Here is a 15,539-nt window from a genome sequence, read left to right as displayed (position 1 = left end):
TAAAGCCATAAATATGTATTTCTGAGTTTTCTATCAAAAACTACAGCTGTCTTCATGAAGTTGTACAAAAAGGCTTTATTTCGCCAAGACAGTGCGTTTCTGACGATTACATGCATTTGAATGGGAAACTCGCCTGAAACAAAGTATAGGTATTCATTATGTGAATAACTTGAAAATCTTAGCTCACACAGCTGCAAAACCTGTTTGCCCAGCACGGGAATATTCACTGAAAAAAAGGGACTGGCCATCTCTTGGATTTATGTAAGCATCTTGCATGTATTTAACACAATTGCCTCATGTTTTAAAGATAAATGTAACTATATAGTGTAAAAACTACATGATATGCAGAAAGGGTGTATTAAATTGTTCATATCATGTTCAGGTGAAGTAAGTCAATAAGATAGCAACGTTAAATCTCGTGAAACCACGCGTGATTTCATCTCGCGGGCTTTGGATCGTGGTTTAAAAAATGCATCCATCTCAGTCAAGTCAAGCAGCCAACTCTACGTTTTTTGGTATGTCTTGATTTTTTGAATTAATGTTTACCATATTTCAGCCAAATGTAGTTAAACGTCTAAAGTGCCGCCATGTAACATGCTAAAAAAGAGCCGTTAGCTTATTTGCTGTTTTATCTGTTGTCAAAGAATTGGCGCTTTTTCATTTGAATTTGTCTTTGGCACAAGAGCCGTAATATCACATTAAACCTAATTGCGAGGCACTCATAACATAATTTGGTTTTCTGTGTGAATAGATTTGTCAACTGACTCTTCAGTTACATTGTGTATTTACTGCACCGTGGTGTTAGTGAGATTTTGGACATTGAACAGCTTTAGCTAATATCATCAGCGGCATTATGCTAGCTTACATCCCTACCCCTCCTGCCCTCACCTGCTGTCCTTTTGTTTTTGGTTTTGTTTTTGTTGATGCACATTGAGAGACCACATCTATTCTGCATTTCACCAGGAGTCAGCTGATGGATTGTGGGTTCAAGGTGTTATGGTAAGAAAGTATATTCTATTTTCGCTTAAGGTTTCTGTAACTTAATTATAATAGGTTTTTTATAATTATTAGGTGCATGCATACTCAAATAGACCACCCTATTAATACAACTGAGAAATCCAAAATCTGCCATAGGTTTAACTTATACCTGTATGTATTGTCAGAAAGGTGATTACTGGACTCACATTAATGCACACTTGAACTAAAATGAGGTTGTAACTTGTGGGTTCTTGGGTTGCAAATCAGAAATAAACATCTTTGGATTTTTTTAATCCCATAAGATCTGGAAACACAGTTTTTATTCAACAAAACATTACTGATTATTAACCAAGCACAGTGCCTGCTGTTATTTCAAAATAATTTTATGTCATTTCAGATGAAATGCAGCATTCCAGTGCATCCCAACCATGCCTTTACAGTCAAGGTTTCTGACGGAGCTGAGTTTCTCTCTGACAGTCTGCTGAAAGTGTTTGCAAAGTGATCGGGGGAACAGGGCACAAAGCTAAAGGATGTAGCTGCCATAATGACAGTAAGAACTTTAAAATTCTTTAACTACAAAGTGTATATGTATTGCATTAGGTCAGTAAAAGATTTTTATGCTGCATCCATTGAAACAGTCAACTATTACCTGTGAGTACTGATTCCACCGAAAGGATGCCATAATTTTCGTCATGCATTTACTGGCCCACTGAGAAAAATTGATCTTTTTAAAAAAATAAATGTTCTGGAAACTATATATCCATAAAGTTGATGTCAAACAGGAACTTTTGATATTGCTTTGTAGATGCTGGTGTTGCATGTTGACTGGTTTAAGTTTTTGTCTGGGATCATTTTCTTCTGTGCTACTGAAAAGTTCACAAATCTCTGTTTTCTTTGTTATAATACTTTAGGATGACATTAATGCTCGAAGGGAGTCCCTCATCAAAGTGCTCCGCATCTGTGTGAAAGACAATTGCAACATCTTGGTGCAGGAGTTCATGGTGAGTGTTTTATGAGTAGATTGTGGCTTTGCAACATTTAAAAATGCATTTAGTTATCCACTTGATCCTCATTGGACTGGTTAGGACCAGTAGTCCTCTTTAATAATTTGAAGTTCACATGAGGCCTAGTAGTGAACTCGGCCACCGGCCCTTGAGGCCCCACCCCTGTATTAGGGGTCACATCAGTGTGAAAAAACTTTAAATTTGTCATTCTAGTGAACAAAGGAAAATCCCACCAATATTTACATTAGCTTTTGTTTGAAAAAAAAAAAAAAAGACCAACAGCTAACCAAATTGTGGGGCTGAAAGTCTAAATTCTAACATCTTCTGAGTGACAAAACCTGGATTTCTGATGGGCCGGTGTCTTTCTAACAAAAACTAATGTAAAATTATGTTTTTCACCCTCTCTTAGAAACTCTGTTAGACCATGAATGGCAGCATGGCAGGCCACTCTTTGGCTATAGCTATTTACTATGTTGCTTGCATTGGTTTAAATTACTCTAACATTAGAACTGGTAGATTCAAAAGAGATGAGTTTAAAAGGGAATCTTAAAAAAATGTTTTGTGTTTAACCAGGACTTGACTGAGGCCACTGCACAGATTGAGAAAACCACAATGAACATCTGTCTCCAGAGGATGCACCAGGCAATGACTTTTCTGATGTTGGCATCATCATCGAGGGTATAGTAGTTCTTCAAGATCTGGATAACGTGACCTTTGCAGTAGCCATGCTGTTTGGACCTTTTTTATTCCTTCAATATGAGTTACCCATCACAACTCTGCTACACTTTTGAGGTGATTCAAAGGGTGGTAATGGAGTTGGAAGCAACTCAGCTCTCAAGAAAAGTTCACAACTAAGACAAAACTGCTCCTGCAACGAAAGCTCACTGTTATGCATGTGAGGTGACCAGCTCTAGGTGAGAAGACATTTAAATCTCACACTTGTTCTGCTGCATTTTTGAAGCTCAATTCCAGGAACAGATCGCAGGGTTCATTTTTATATACACTGCAACTGCCATGAGGACGAGCCGTTTTTTTGTTGTTGTTGTTGTTTGTTTTTCCTTTTGCTCTGTACAAGTTCTGTTTGGCAGCATTTTTAAATTTCTCTTTGTATTTTTTCTTTCTTTTACTAGTGAAGAGATGTAGCATGAACAGTTATGCAGTCTAAATAGCCCATATGGGCCGTGTGAAATGGTATTTTCAGTTTCATTCAGTTGAAGTAAGGAACGTTGAATATTTCTAAGTGTGCTGTTTTGAACCAAGATGTCACAGTATGATCAGTGCTGTAATTTTTGACAGTCACTGTATCAATGTTATTTTTGCATCTCTTGAATAAAGGTTTTGACCTGCAAGTGCTAATTTCTTTAGTTATTGGGGTAAAATGGGTAATGTTAATAGGAAGGTGTTTGCCAATTCAGTAACCTAATTTAATGTTAATGGAAACTAACATTACCTCAAATTGTTTAGTTATAATTGTTGTTTAACTGAATCTTGACGTCAGAGGCCTTAAATAGAATGTTTTGATTTGTTCTTTCCCAACATTTTTCAAAAGAAAGAGTCTAATTTCTTTGCTGTGATTGATTCCAGAGAACACGGAAGAACTGACATTATTTAACTGTTGATTTATGTAGATTCAGTAGTGGAGTAATGTCAGTTTAATTCTTTACCTACTGTCAATGCAGTGAAATTAGACATTTTGTTTTGAAAGGTTACTGGTGGATGCCAGCAACCATCTTGGAAGAGGACAATATAATCTGTTATAAGGCCTCCATTTGAAAATTGTGTATTTGATACTAGAATATAATAGCAAAATGTAATTTGAAGATAACATGTAGTATTTAAGTGACCAAGTAGTATTGGGTAAAAGTTATTGAATGGTGTTGGGATAAAGTGAGAAAATTGTGAAGGATTAAAATATTTCAAGAGCTCAAATTACTTCATCAAAACATGTTTAAGTCACATTTTATCAACACAAATTGCACAGGTTTATTGAACATGAATAAATTGTGTTAATTTAACTCAATTGTTTAAGTTGCTGCCAAAGCAAAACATCTGTGTGCAACAAATGTCCACCATTGAATTAAGTAAATCCAACAACATATTTTTTTCAGTGTTGAATTCTATAAGATAAAGCCATAAATATGTATTTCTGAGTCTTCTATCAAAAGTTACAGCGATTTATATGAAGTTGAACAAAAACGCTTTCTTTCGCCAAGACAATGCGTTTCTCGCTATTACATGCATTTGAATGGCGAACTCGTCTGAAACAAAGTATAGGTTTTCATTATGTGAATAACTTGAAAATCTTAGCTGACACAGCTGCAAAACCTGTTTGCCCAGCACGGGAATATTGAATTCTATAAGATAAAGCCATGAATATGTATTTCTGAGTCTTCTATCAAAAGTTACAGCGATTTATATGAAGTTGTACAAAAACGCTTTATTTCGCCAAGACAGTGCGTTTCTGACGATTATTTGAATGGGGAACTCGCCTGAAACAAAGTATAGGTTTTCATTATGTGAATAACTTGGAAATCTTTGCTCACACAGCTGCAAAACCTGTTTGCCCAGCACGGGGATATTGAATCCTATGAGATGAAGCCATAAATATGTGTGTCTGAGCCTTCTATCAAAAACTACAGCTGTCTTCATGAAGTTGTACAAAAACGCTTTATTTCGCCAAGACAGTGCGTTTCTGACGATTACATGCTTTTGAATGGGGAACTCGCCTGAAACAAAGTATAGGTTTTCATTATGTGAATAACTTGAAAATCTTAGCTCAAACAGCTGCAAAACCTGTTTGCCCAGCACGGGGATATTGAATCCTATAAGATGAAGCCATAAATATGTGTGTCTGAATCTTCTATCAAAAGTTACAGCTATTTATATGAAGTTGTACAAAAACGCTTTATTTCGCCAAGACAGTGCGTTTCTCGCTATTACATGCATCTGAATGGGGAACTCGACTGAAACAAAGTATAGGTTTTCATTATGTGAATAACTTGGAAATCTTAGCTCAAACGGCTGCAAAACCTGTTTGCCCAGCACGGGGATATTGAATTCTATAAGATGAAGCCATGAATTTTTGTGTCCGAGTCTTCTATCAAAAGTTACAGCTATTTATATGAAGTTGTACAAAAACGCTTTATTTCGCCAAGTGTTACGCCCCAGTCTAGGGGTACAGGAACGCAACACAAGTTTGAAAGAATTGCCCCGCCCTGGTCCCCAAAACCATACACAAAGGGAAACCAATTTCTTAGTGAATCGTGATTTATTTTTCTGCACTGCAAAAATGAAGCTCCGGGGTGAACAAAGGCCAAAATAACAAACAAAACAAGCTAAGTCAGGAGGAGGTGTTATCTACAACCCTATGTGAAATCAAATATCAAACAAAAGACAAGCGCTACACCTAACTCCCTAACTGAAATAAACAGGGGAAAACAGTGCAAGGAAAAACAATAAGGCAGCTCACCCCTTCTGTTGCAGTGCTATTTACAAGGCTATTTACAATGAAAACTAATGTACACACTATATACAAAACTCCAAAAAAGTCGCACAAAGTCACAGGCACAAAAGTCTCAGGTTTTGGAGGCCAGGGTCAGGTCTGCTGCTGCTGTCAGTGGCTGCCCCGGGACAACTGCTGGTGAGGGATTTGAATGAAGATCACATGGCCAGGGGACCAATCAGCAGCCGTCAGCTCATCCACTCCGGGACCTGCAAAGACTTAAAGGCACAGACAACAACAGCCACCAAAACAGATTATGGACAGGGCCATAACACCAAGACAGTGCGTTTCTGACGATTACATGCATTTGAATGGGGAAGTCGCCTGAAACAAAGTATAGGTTTTCATTATGTGAATAACTTGGAAATCTTAGCTCACACAGCTGCAAAACCTGTTTGCCCAGCACGGGGATATTGAATCCTATAAGATGAAGCCATGAATATGTGTGTCTGAGCCTTCTATCAAAAACTACAGCTGTCTTCATGAAGTTGTACAAAAACGCTTTATTTTGCCAAGACAGTGCGTTTCCAACGATTACATGCATTTGAATGGGGAACTCGCCTGAAACAAAGTATAGGTTTTCATTATGTGAATAACTTGAAAATCTTAGCTCACACAGCTGCAAAACCTGTTTGCCCAGCACGGGAATATTGAATTCTATAAGATAAAGCCATGAATATGTATTTCTGAGTCTTCTATCAAAAGTTACAGCTATTTATATGAAGTTGTACAAAAACGCTTTATTTCGCCAAGACAGTGCGTTTCTCGCTATTACATGCATCTGAATGGGGAACTCGACTGAAACAAAGTATAGGTTTTCATTATGTGAATAACTTGGAAATCTTAGCTCAAACGGCTGCAAAACCTGTTTGCCCAGCACGGGGATATTGAATTCTATAAGATGAAGCCATGAATTTTTGTGTCTGAGTCTTCTATCAAAAGTTACAGCTATTTATATGAAGTTGTACAAAAACGCTTTATTTCGCCAAGTGTTACGCCCCAGTCTAGGGGTACAGGAACGCAACACAAGTTTGAAAGAATTGCCCCGCCCTGGTCCCCAAAACCATACACAAAGGGAAACCAATTTCTTAGTGAATCGTGATTTATTTTTCTGCACTGCAAAAATGAAGCTCCGGGGTGAACAAAGGCCAAAATAACAAACAAAACAAGCTAAGTCAGGAGGAGGTGTTATCTACAACCCTATGTGAAATCAAATATCAAACAAAAGACAAGCGCTACACCTAACTCCCTAACTGAAATAAACAGGGGAAAACAGTGCAAGGAAAAACAATAAGGCAGCTCACCCCTTCTGTTGCAGTGCTATTTACAAGGCTATTTACAATGAAAACTAATGTACACACTATATACAAAACTCCAAAAAAGTCGCACAAAGTCACAGGCACAAAAGTCTCAGGTTTTGGAGGCCAGGGTCAGGTCTGCTGCTGCTGTCAGTGGCTGCCCCGGGACAACTGCTGGTGAGGGATTTGAATGAAGATCACATGGCCAGGGGACCAATCAGCAGCCGTCAGCTCATCCACTCCGGGACCTGCAAAGACTTAAAGGCACAGACAACAACAGCCACCAAAACAGATTATGGACAGGGCCATAACACCAAGACAGTGCGTTTCTGACGATTACATGCATTTGAATGGGGAAGTCGCCTGAAACAAAGTATAGGTTTTCATTATGTGAATAACTTGGAAATCTTAGCTCACACAGCTGCAAAACCTGTTTGCCCAGCACGGGGATATTGAATCCTATAAGATGAAGCCATGAATATGTGTGTCTGAGCCTTCTATCAAAAACTACAGCTGTCTTCATGAAGTTGTACAAAAACGCTTTATTTTGCCAAGACAGTGCGTTTCCAACGATTACATGCATTTGAATGGGGAACTCGCCTGAAACAAAGTATAGGTTTTCATTATGTGAATAACTTGAAAATCTTAGCTCACACAGCTGCAAAACCTGTTTGCCCAGCACGGGAATATTGAATTCTATAAGATAAAGCCATGAATATGTATTTCTGAGTCTTCTATCAAAAGTTACAGCTATTTATATGAAGTTGTACAAAAACGCTTTATTTCACCAAGACAGTGCGTTTCTCGCTATTACATGCATTTGAATGGGGAACTCGACCGAAACAAAGGATAGGTTTTCATTATGTAAATAACTTGGAAATCTTAGCTCAAACAGCTGCAAAACCTGTTTTCCCAGCACGGGGATATTGAATTCTATAAGATGAAGCCATAAATTTGTGTGTCTGAATCTTCTATCAAAAGTTACAGCTATTTATATGAAGTTGTTCAAAAACGCTTTATTTCGCCAAGACAATGCGTTTCTCACTGTTACATGCATTTGAATGGGAAACTCGCCTGAAACAAAGTATAGGTTTTCATTATGTGAATAATTTTAAAATCTTAGCTCAAACGGCTGCAAAACCTGTTTTCCCCGCACGGGGATATTGAGTTCTATAAGATAAAGCCATAAACATGGTTGTCTGAGTCTTCTATCAAAAGTTACAGCGTATGAAGTGGTTGAAAATCGCTTTATTTCGCCAAGACAGTGTGTTTCTCACTGTTACATGCATTTGAATGGGAAACTCACCCGAGACAAAGTATAGGTTTTCATTATGTGAATAATTTTAAAATCTTAGCTCAAACGGCTGCAAAACCTGTTTTCCCAGCACGGGGATATTGAGTTCTATAAGATAAAGCCATAAACATGTTTGTCTGAGTCTTCTATCAAAGGTTACAGCGATTTATATGAAGTTGTTCAAAAACGCTTTATTTCGCCAAGACAATGCGTTTCTCACTGTTACATGCATTTGAATGGGAAACTCGCCTGAGAAAAAGTATAGCTTTTCATTATGTGAATAATTTTAAAATCTTAGCTCAAACGGCTGCAAAACCTGTTCTGTTTGCCCAGCACGGGGATATTGAGTTCTATAAGATAAAGCCATAAACATGTTTGTCTGAGTCTTCTATCAAAAGTTACAGCGATTTATATGAAGTGGTTGAAAATCGCTTTATTTTGCCAAGACAGTGTGTTTCTCACTGTTACATGCATTTGAATGGGAAACTCACCCGAGACAAAGTATAGGTTTTCATTATGTGAATAATTTTTAAATCTTAGCTCAAACGGCTGCAAAACCTGTTTGCCCAGCACGGGGATATTGAGTTCTATAAGATAAAGCCATAAACATGTTTGTCTGAGTCTTCTATCAAAAGTTACAGCGATTTATATGAAGTTGTTCAAAAACGCTTTATTTCGCCAAGACAATGCGTTTCTCACTGTTACATGCATTTGAATGGGAAACTCGCCTGAAACAAAGTATAGGTTTTCATTATGTGAATAATTTTAAAATCTTAGCTCAAACGGCTGCAAAACCTGTTTTCCCCCCACGGGGATATTGAGTTCTATAAGATAAAGCCATAAACATGGTTGTCTGAGTCTTCTATCAAAAGTTACAGCGATTTATATGAAGTGGTTGAAAATCGCTTTATTTCGCCAAGACAGTGTGTTTCTCACTGTTACATGCATTTGAATGGGAAACTCACCCGAGACAAAGTATAGGTTTTCATTATGTGAATAATTTTAAAATCTTAGCTCAAACGGCTGCAAAACCTGTTCTGTTTGCCCAGCACGGGGATATTGAGTTCTATAAGATAAAGCCATAAACATGTTTGTCTGAGTCTTCTATCAAAAGTTACAGCGATTTATATGAAGTTGTTCAAAAACGCTTTATTTTGCCAAGACAATGCGTTTCTCACTGTTACATGCATTTGAATGGGAAACTCGCCTGAGACAAAGTATAGGTTTTCATTATGTGAATAATTTTAAAATCTTAGCTCAAACGGCTGCAAAACCTGTTTGCCCAGCACGGGGATATTGAATCCTATAAGATGAAGCCATGAATATGTGTGTCTGAGCCTTCTATCAAAAACTACAGCTGTCTTCATGAAGTTGTACAAAAACGCTTTATTTTGCCAAGACAGTGCGTTTCCAACGATTACATGCATTTGAATGGGGAACTCGCCTGAAACAAAGTATAGGTTTTCATTATGTGAATAACTTGAAAATCTTAGCTCACACAGCTGCAAAACCTGTTTGCCCAGCACGGGAATATTGAATTCTATAAGATAAAGCCATGAATATGTATTTCTGAGTCTTCTATCAAAAGTTACAGCTATTTATATGAAGTTGTACAAAAACGCTTTATTTCACCAAGACAGTGCGTTTCCCGCTATTACATGCATTTGAATGGGGAACTCGACCGAAACAAAGGATAGGTTTTCATTATGTAAATAACTTGGAAATCTTAGCTCACACAGCTGCAAAACCTGTTTTCCCAGCACGGGGATATTGAGTTCTATAAGATAAAGCCATAAACATGTTTGTCTGAGTCTTCTATCAAAAGTTACAGCTATTTATATGAAGTTGTTCAAAAACGCTTTATTTCGCCAAGACAATGCGTTTCTCACTGTTACATGCATTTGAATGGGAAACTCGCCTGAAACAAAGTATAGGTTTTCATTATGTGAATAATTTTAAAATCTTAGCTCAAACGGCTGCAAAACCTGTTTTCCCCGCACGGGGATATTGAGTTCTATAAGATAAAGCCATAAACATGGTTGTCTGAGTCTTCTATCAAAAGTTACAGCGTATGAAGTGGTTGAAAATCGCTTTATTTCGCCAAGACAGTGTGTTTCTCACTGTTACATGCATTTGAATGGGAAACTCACCCGAGACAAAGTATAGGTTTTCATTATGTGAATAATTTTAAAATCTTAGCTCAAACGGCTGCAAAACCTGTTTGCCCAGCACGGGGATATTGAGTTCTATAAGATAAAGCCATAAACATGTTTGTCTGAGTCTTCTATCAAAGGTTACAGCGATTTATATGAAGTTGTTCAAAAACGCTTTATTTCGCCAAGACAATGCGTTTCTCACTGTTACATGCATTTGAATGGGAAACTCGCCTGAGAAAAAGTATAGCTTTTCATTATGTGAATAATTTTAAAATCTTAGCTCAAACGGCTGCAAAACCTGTTAGCCCAGCACGGGGATATTGAGTTCTATAAGATAAAGCCATAAACATGTTTGTCTGAGTCTTCTATCAAAAGTTACAGCGATTTATATGAAGTTGTTCAAAAACGCTTTATTTCGCCAAGACAATGCGTTTCTCACTGTTACATGCATTTGAATGGGAAACTCGCCTGAAACAAAGTATAGGTTTTCATTATGTGAATAATTTTAAAATCTTAGCTCAAACGGCTGCAAAACCTGTTCTGTTTGCCCAGCACGGGGATATTGAGTTCTATAAGATAAAGCCATAAACATGTTTGTCTGAGTCTTCTATCAAAAGTTACAGCGATTTATATGAAGTGGTTGAAAATCGCTTTATTTTGCCAAGACAGTGTGTTTCTCACTGTTACATGCATTTGAATGGGAAACTCACCCGAGACAAAGTATAGGTTTTCATTATGTGAATAATTTTTAAATCTTAGCTCAAACGGCTGCAAAACCTGTTTGCCCAGCACGGGGATATTGAGTTCTATAAGATAAAGCCATAAACATGTTTGTCTGAGTCTTCTATCAAAAGTTACAGCGATTTATATGAAGTTGTTCAAAAACGCTTTATTTCGCCAAGACAATGCGTTTCTCACTGTTACATGCATTTGAATGGGAAACTCGCCTGAAACAAAGTATAGGTTTTCATTATGTGAATAATTTTAAAATCTTAGCTCAAACGGCTGCAAAACCTGTTTTCCCCCCACGGGGATATTGAGTTCTATAAGATAAAGCCATAAACATGGTTGTCTGAGTCTTCTATCAAAAGTTACAGCGATTTATATGAAGTGGTTGAAAATCGCTTTATTTCGCCAAGACAGTGTGTTTCTCACTGTTACATGCATTTGAATGGGAAACTCACCCGAGACAAAGTATAGGTTTTCATTATGTGAATAATTTTAAAATCTTAGCTCAAACGGCTGCAAAACCTGTTCTGTTTGCCCAGCACGGGGATATTGAGTTCTATAAGATAAAGCCATAAACATGTTTGTCTGAGTCTTCTATCAAAAGTTACAGCGATTTATATGAAGTTGTTCAAAAACGCTTTATTTTGCCAAGACAATGCGTTTCTCACTGTTACATGCATTTGAATGGGAAACTCGCCTGAGACAAAGTATAGGTTTTCATTATGTGAATAATTTTAAAATCTTAGCTCAAACGGCTGCAAAACCTGTTTTCCCCCCACGGGGATATTGAGTTCTATAAGATAAAGCCATAAACATGGTTGTCTGAGTCTTCTATCAAAAGTTACAGCGATTTATATGAAGTGGTTGAAAATCGCTTTATTTCGCCAAGACAGTGTGTTTCTCACTGTTACATGCATTTGAATGGGAAACTCACCCGAGACAAAGTATAGGTTTTCATTATGTGAATAATTTTAAAATCTTAGCTCAAACGGCTGCAAAACCTGTTTGCCCAGCACGGGGATATTGAGTTCTATAAGATAAAGCCATAAACATGTTTGTCTGAGTCTTCTATCAAAGGTTACAGCGATTTATATGAAGTTGTTCAAAAACGCTTTATTTCGCCAAGACAATGCGTTTCTCACTGTTACATGCATTTGAATGGGAAACTCGCCTGAGAAAAAGTATAGCTTTTCATTATGTGAATAATTTTTAAATCTTAGCTCAAACGGCTGCAAAACCTGTTAGCCCAGCACGGGGATATTGAGTTCTATAAGATAAAGCCATAAACATGTTTGTCTGAGTCTTCTATCAAAAGTTACAGCGATTTATATGAAGTTGTTCAAAAACGCTTTATTTCGCCAAGACAATGCGTTTCTCACTGTTACATGCATTTGAATGGGAAACTCGCCTGAGAAAAAGTATAGGTTTTCATTATGTGAATAATTTTAAAATCTTAGCTCAAACGGCTGCAAAACCTGTTAGCCCAGCACGGGGATATTGAGTTCTATAAGATAAAGCCATAAACATGTTTGTCTGAGTCTTCTATCAAAAGTTACAGCGATTTATATGAAGTTGTTCAAAAACGCTTTATTTCGCCAAGACAATGCGTTTCTCACTGTTACATGCATTTGAATGGGAAACTCGCCTGAAACAAAGTATAGGTTTTCATTATGTGAATAATTTTAAAATCTTAGCTCAAACGGCTGCAAAACCTGTTTGCCCAGCACGGGGATATTGAGTTCTAGAAGATAAAGCCATAAACATGGTTGTCTGAGTCTTCTATCAAAAGTTACAGCGATTTATATGAAGTGGTTGAAAATCGCTTTATTTCGCCAAGACAGTGTGTTTCTCACTGTTACATGCATTTGAATGGGAAACTCACCCGAGACAAAGTATAGGTTTTCATTATGTGAATAATTTTAAAATCTTAGCTCAAACGGCTGCAAAACCTGTTTGCCCAGCACGGGGATATTGAGTTCTATAAGATAAAGCCATAAACATGGTTGTCTGAGTCTTCTATCAAAAGTTACAGCGATTTATATGAAGTTGTTCAAAAACGCTTTATTTCGCCAAGACAATGCGTTTCTCACTGTTACATGCATTTGAATGGGAAACTCGCCTGAAACAAAGTATAGGTTTTCATTATGTGAATAATTTTTAAATCTTAGCTCAAACGGCTGCAAAACCTGTTCTGTTTTCCCCGCACGGGGATATTGAGTTCTATAAGATAAAGCCATAAACATGGTTGTCTGAGTCTTCTATCAAAAGTTACAGCGATTTATATGAAGTTGTTCAAAAACGCTTTATTTCGTCAAGACAACGCGTTTCTCACTGTTACATGCATTTGAATGGGAAACTCGCCTGAGAAAAAGTATAGGTTTTCATTATGTGAATAATTTTAAAATCTTAGCTCAAACGGCTGCAAAACCTGTTCTGTTTGCCCAGCACGGGGATATTGAGTTCTATAAGATAAAGCCATAAACATGTTTGTCTGAGTCTTCTATCAAAAGTTACAGCGATTTATATGAAGTGGTTGAAAATCGCTTTATTTCGCCAAGACAGTGTGTTTCTCACTGTTACATGCATTTGAATGGGAAACTCACCCGAGACAAAGTATAGGTTTTCATTATGCGAATAATTTTTAAATCTTAGCTCAAACGGCTGCAAAACCTGTTCTGTTTGCCCAGCACGGGGATATTGAGTTCTATAAGATAAAGCCATAAACATGTTTGTCTGAGTCTTCTATCAAAAGTTACAGCGATTTATATGAAGTTGTTCAAAAACGCTTTATTTCGCCAAGACAATGCGTTTCTCACTGTTACATGCATTTGAATGGGAAACTCGCCTGAAACAAAGTATAGGTTTTCATTATGTGAATAATTTTAAAATCTTAGCTCAAACGGCTGCAAAACCTGTTCTGTTTGCCCAGCACGGGGATATTGAGTTCTATAAGATAAAGCCATAAACATGTTTGTCTGAGTCTTCTATCAAAAGTTACAGCGATTTATATGAAGTTGTTCAAAAACGTTTTATTTCGCCAAGACAGTGTGTTTCTCACTGTTACATGCATTTGAATGGGAAACTCGCCTGAAACAAAGTATAGGTTTTCATTATGTGAATAATTTTAAAATCTTAGCTCAAACGGCTGCAAAACCTGTTCTGTTTGCCCAGCACGGGGATATTGAGTTCTATAAGATAAAGCCATAAACATGTTTGTCTGAGTCTTCTATCAAAAGTTACAGCGATTTATATGAAGTTGTTCAAAAACGCTTTATTTCGCCAAGACAATGCGTTTCTCACTGTTACATGCATTTGAATGGGAAACTCGCCTGAGACAAAGTATAGGTTTTCATTATGTGAATAATTTTAAAATCTTAGCTCAAACGGCTGCAAAACCTGTTTGCCCAGCACGGGGATATTGAGTTCTATAAGATAAAGCCATAAACATGTTTGTCTGAGTCTTCTATCAAAAGTTACAGCGATTTATATGAAGTGGTTCAAAAACGCATTATTTTGCCAAGACAATGCGTTTCTTACTGTTACATGCATTTGAATGGGAAACTCGCCTGAAACAAAGTATAGGTTTTCATTATGTGAATAATTTTAAAATCTTAGCTCAAACGGCTGCAAAACCTGTTTGCCCAGCACGGGGATATTGAGTTCTATAAGATAAAGCCATAAACATGGTTATCTGAGTCTTCTATCAAAAGTTACAGCGATTTATATGAAGTGGTTGAAAATCGCTTTATTTCGCCAAGACAGTGTGTTTCTCACTGTTACATGCATTTGAATGGGAAACTCACCCGAGACAAAGTATAGGTTTTCATTATGTGAATAATTTTAAAATCTTAGCTCAAACGGCTGCAAAACCTGTTCTGTTTGCCCAGCACGGGGATATTGAGTTCTATAAGATAAAGCCATAAACATGTTTGTCTGAGTCTTCTATCAAAAGTTACAGCGATTTATATGAAGTTGTTCAAAAACGCTTTATTTCGCCAAGACAATGCGTTTCTCACTGTTACATGCATTTGAATGGGAAACTCGCCTGAAACAAAGTATAGGTTTTCATTATGTGAATAATTTTAAAATCTTAGCTCAAACGGCTGCAAAACCTGTTCTGTTTGCCCAGCACGGGGATATTGAGTTCTATAAGATAAAGCCATAAACATGTTTGTCTGAGTCTTCTATCAAAAGTTACAGCGATTTATATGAAGTGGTTGAAAATCGCTTTATTTCGCCAAGACAGTGTGTTTCTCACTGTTACATGCATTTGAATGGGAAACTCGCCTGAGACAAAGTATAGGTTTTCATTATGTGAATAATTTTAAAATCTTACCTCAAACGGCTGCAAAACCTGTTTGCCCAGCACGGGGATATTGAGTTCTATAAGATAAAGCCATAAACATGTTTGTCTGAGTCTTCTATCAAAAGTTACAGCGATTTATATGAAGTTGTTCAAAAACGTTTTATTTCGCCAAGACAATGCGTTTCTCACTGTTACATGCATTTGAATGGGAAACTCGCCTGAAACAAAGTATAGGTTTTCATTATGTGAATAATTTTAAAATCTTAGCTCAA

At 37.1% G+C, this 15,539-nt stretch overlaps 1 long non-coding RNA gene across 2 annotated transcripts; it reads left to right on the top strand.

The window, feature by feature from the left end:
* Positions 1–231: 231 nt before the first annotated feature.
* Positions 232–3,331, top strand: LOC146572000 (uncharacterized). Of its 2 annotated transcripts, XR_014892638.1 has the most exons (5): positions 232–515; positions 936–999; positions 1,376–1,528; positions 1,890–1,979; positions 2,556–3,331. It is a non-coding gene; the product is annotated as an uncharacterized LOC146572000 (long non-coding RNA). The 2 variants fall into 2 exon arrangements; XR_014892637.1 differs by lacking the exon at positions 232–515 and having other exon boundaries at positions 526–999.
* Positions 3,332–15,539: the final 12,208 nt, after the last annotated feature.

The sequence above is a fragment of the Mchenga conophoros genome, linkage group LG6 (genome assembly GCF_057382185.1).
Source record: "Mchenga conophoros isolate Kocher_MC1m ecotype Shallow Benthic linkage group LG6, M_conophoros_male_GT1.1, whole genome shotgun sequence".
Classification (NCBI taxonomy): domain Eukaryota; kingdom Metazoa; phylum Chordata; class Actinopteri; order Cichliformes; family Cichlidae; genus Mchenga; species Mchenga conophoros.
Note: the sequence above shows the minus strand (reverse complement) of the source record. Positions and strands in the feature narration are given on the sequence as shown.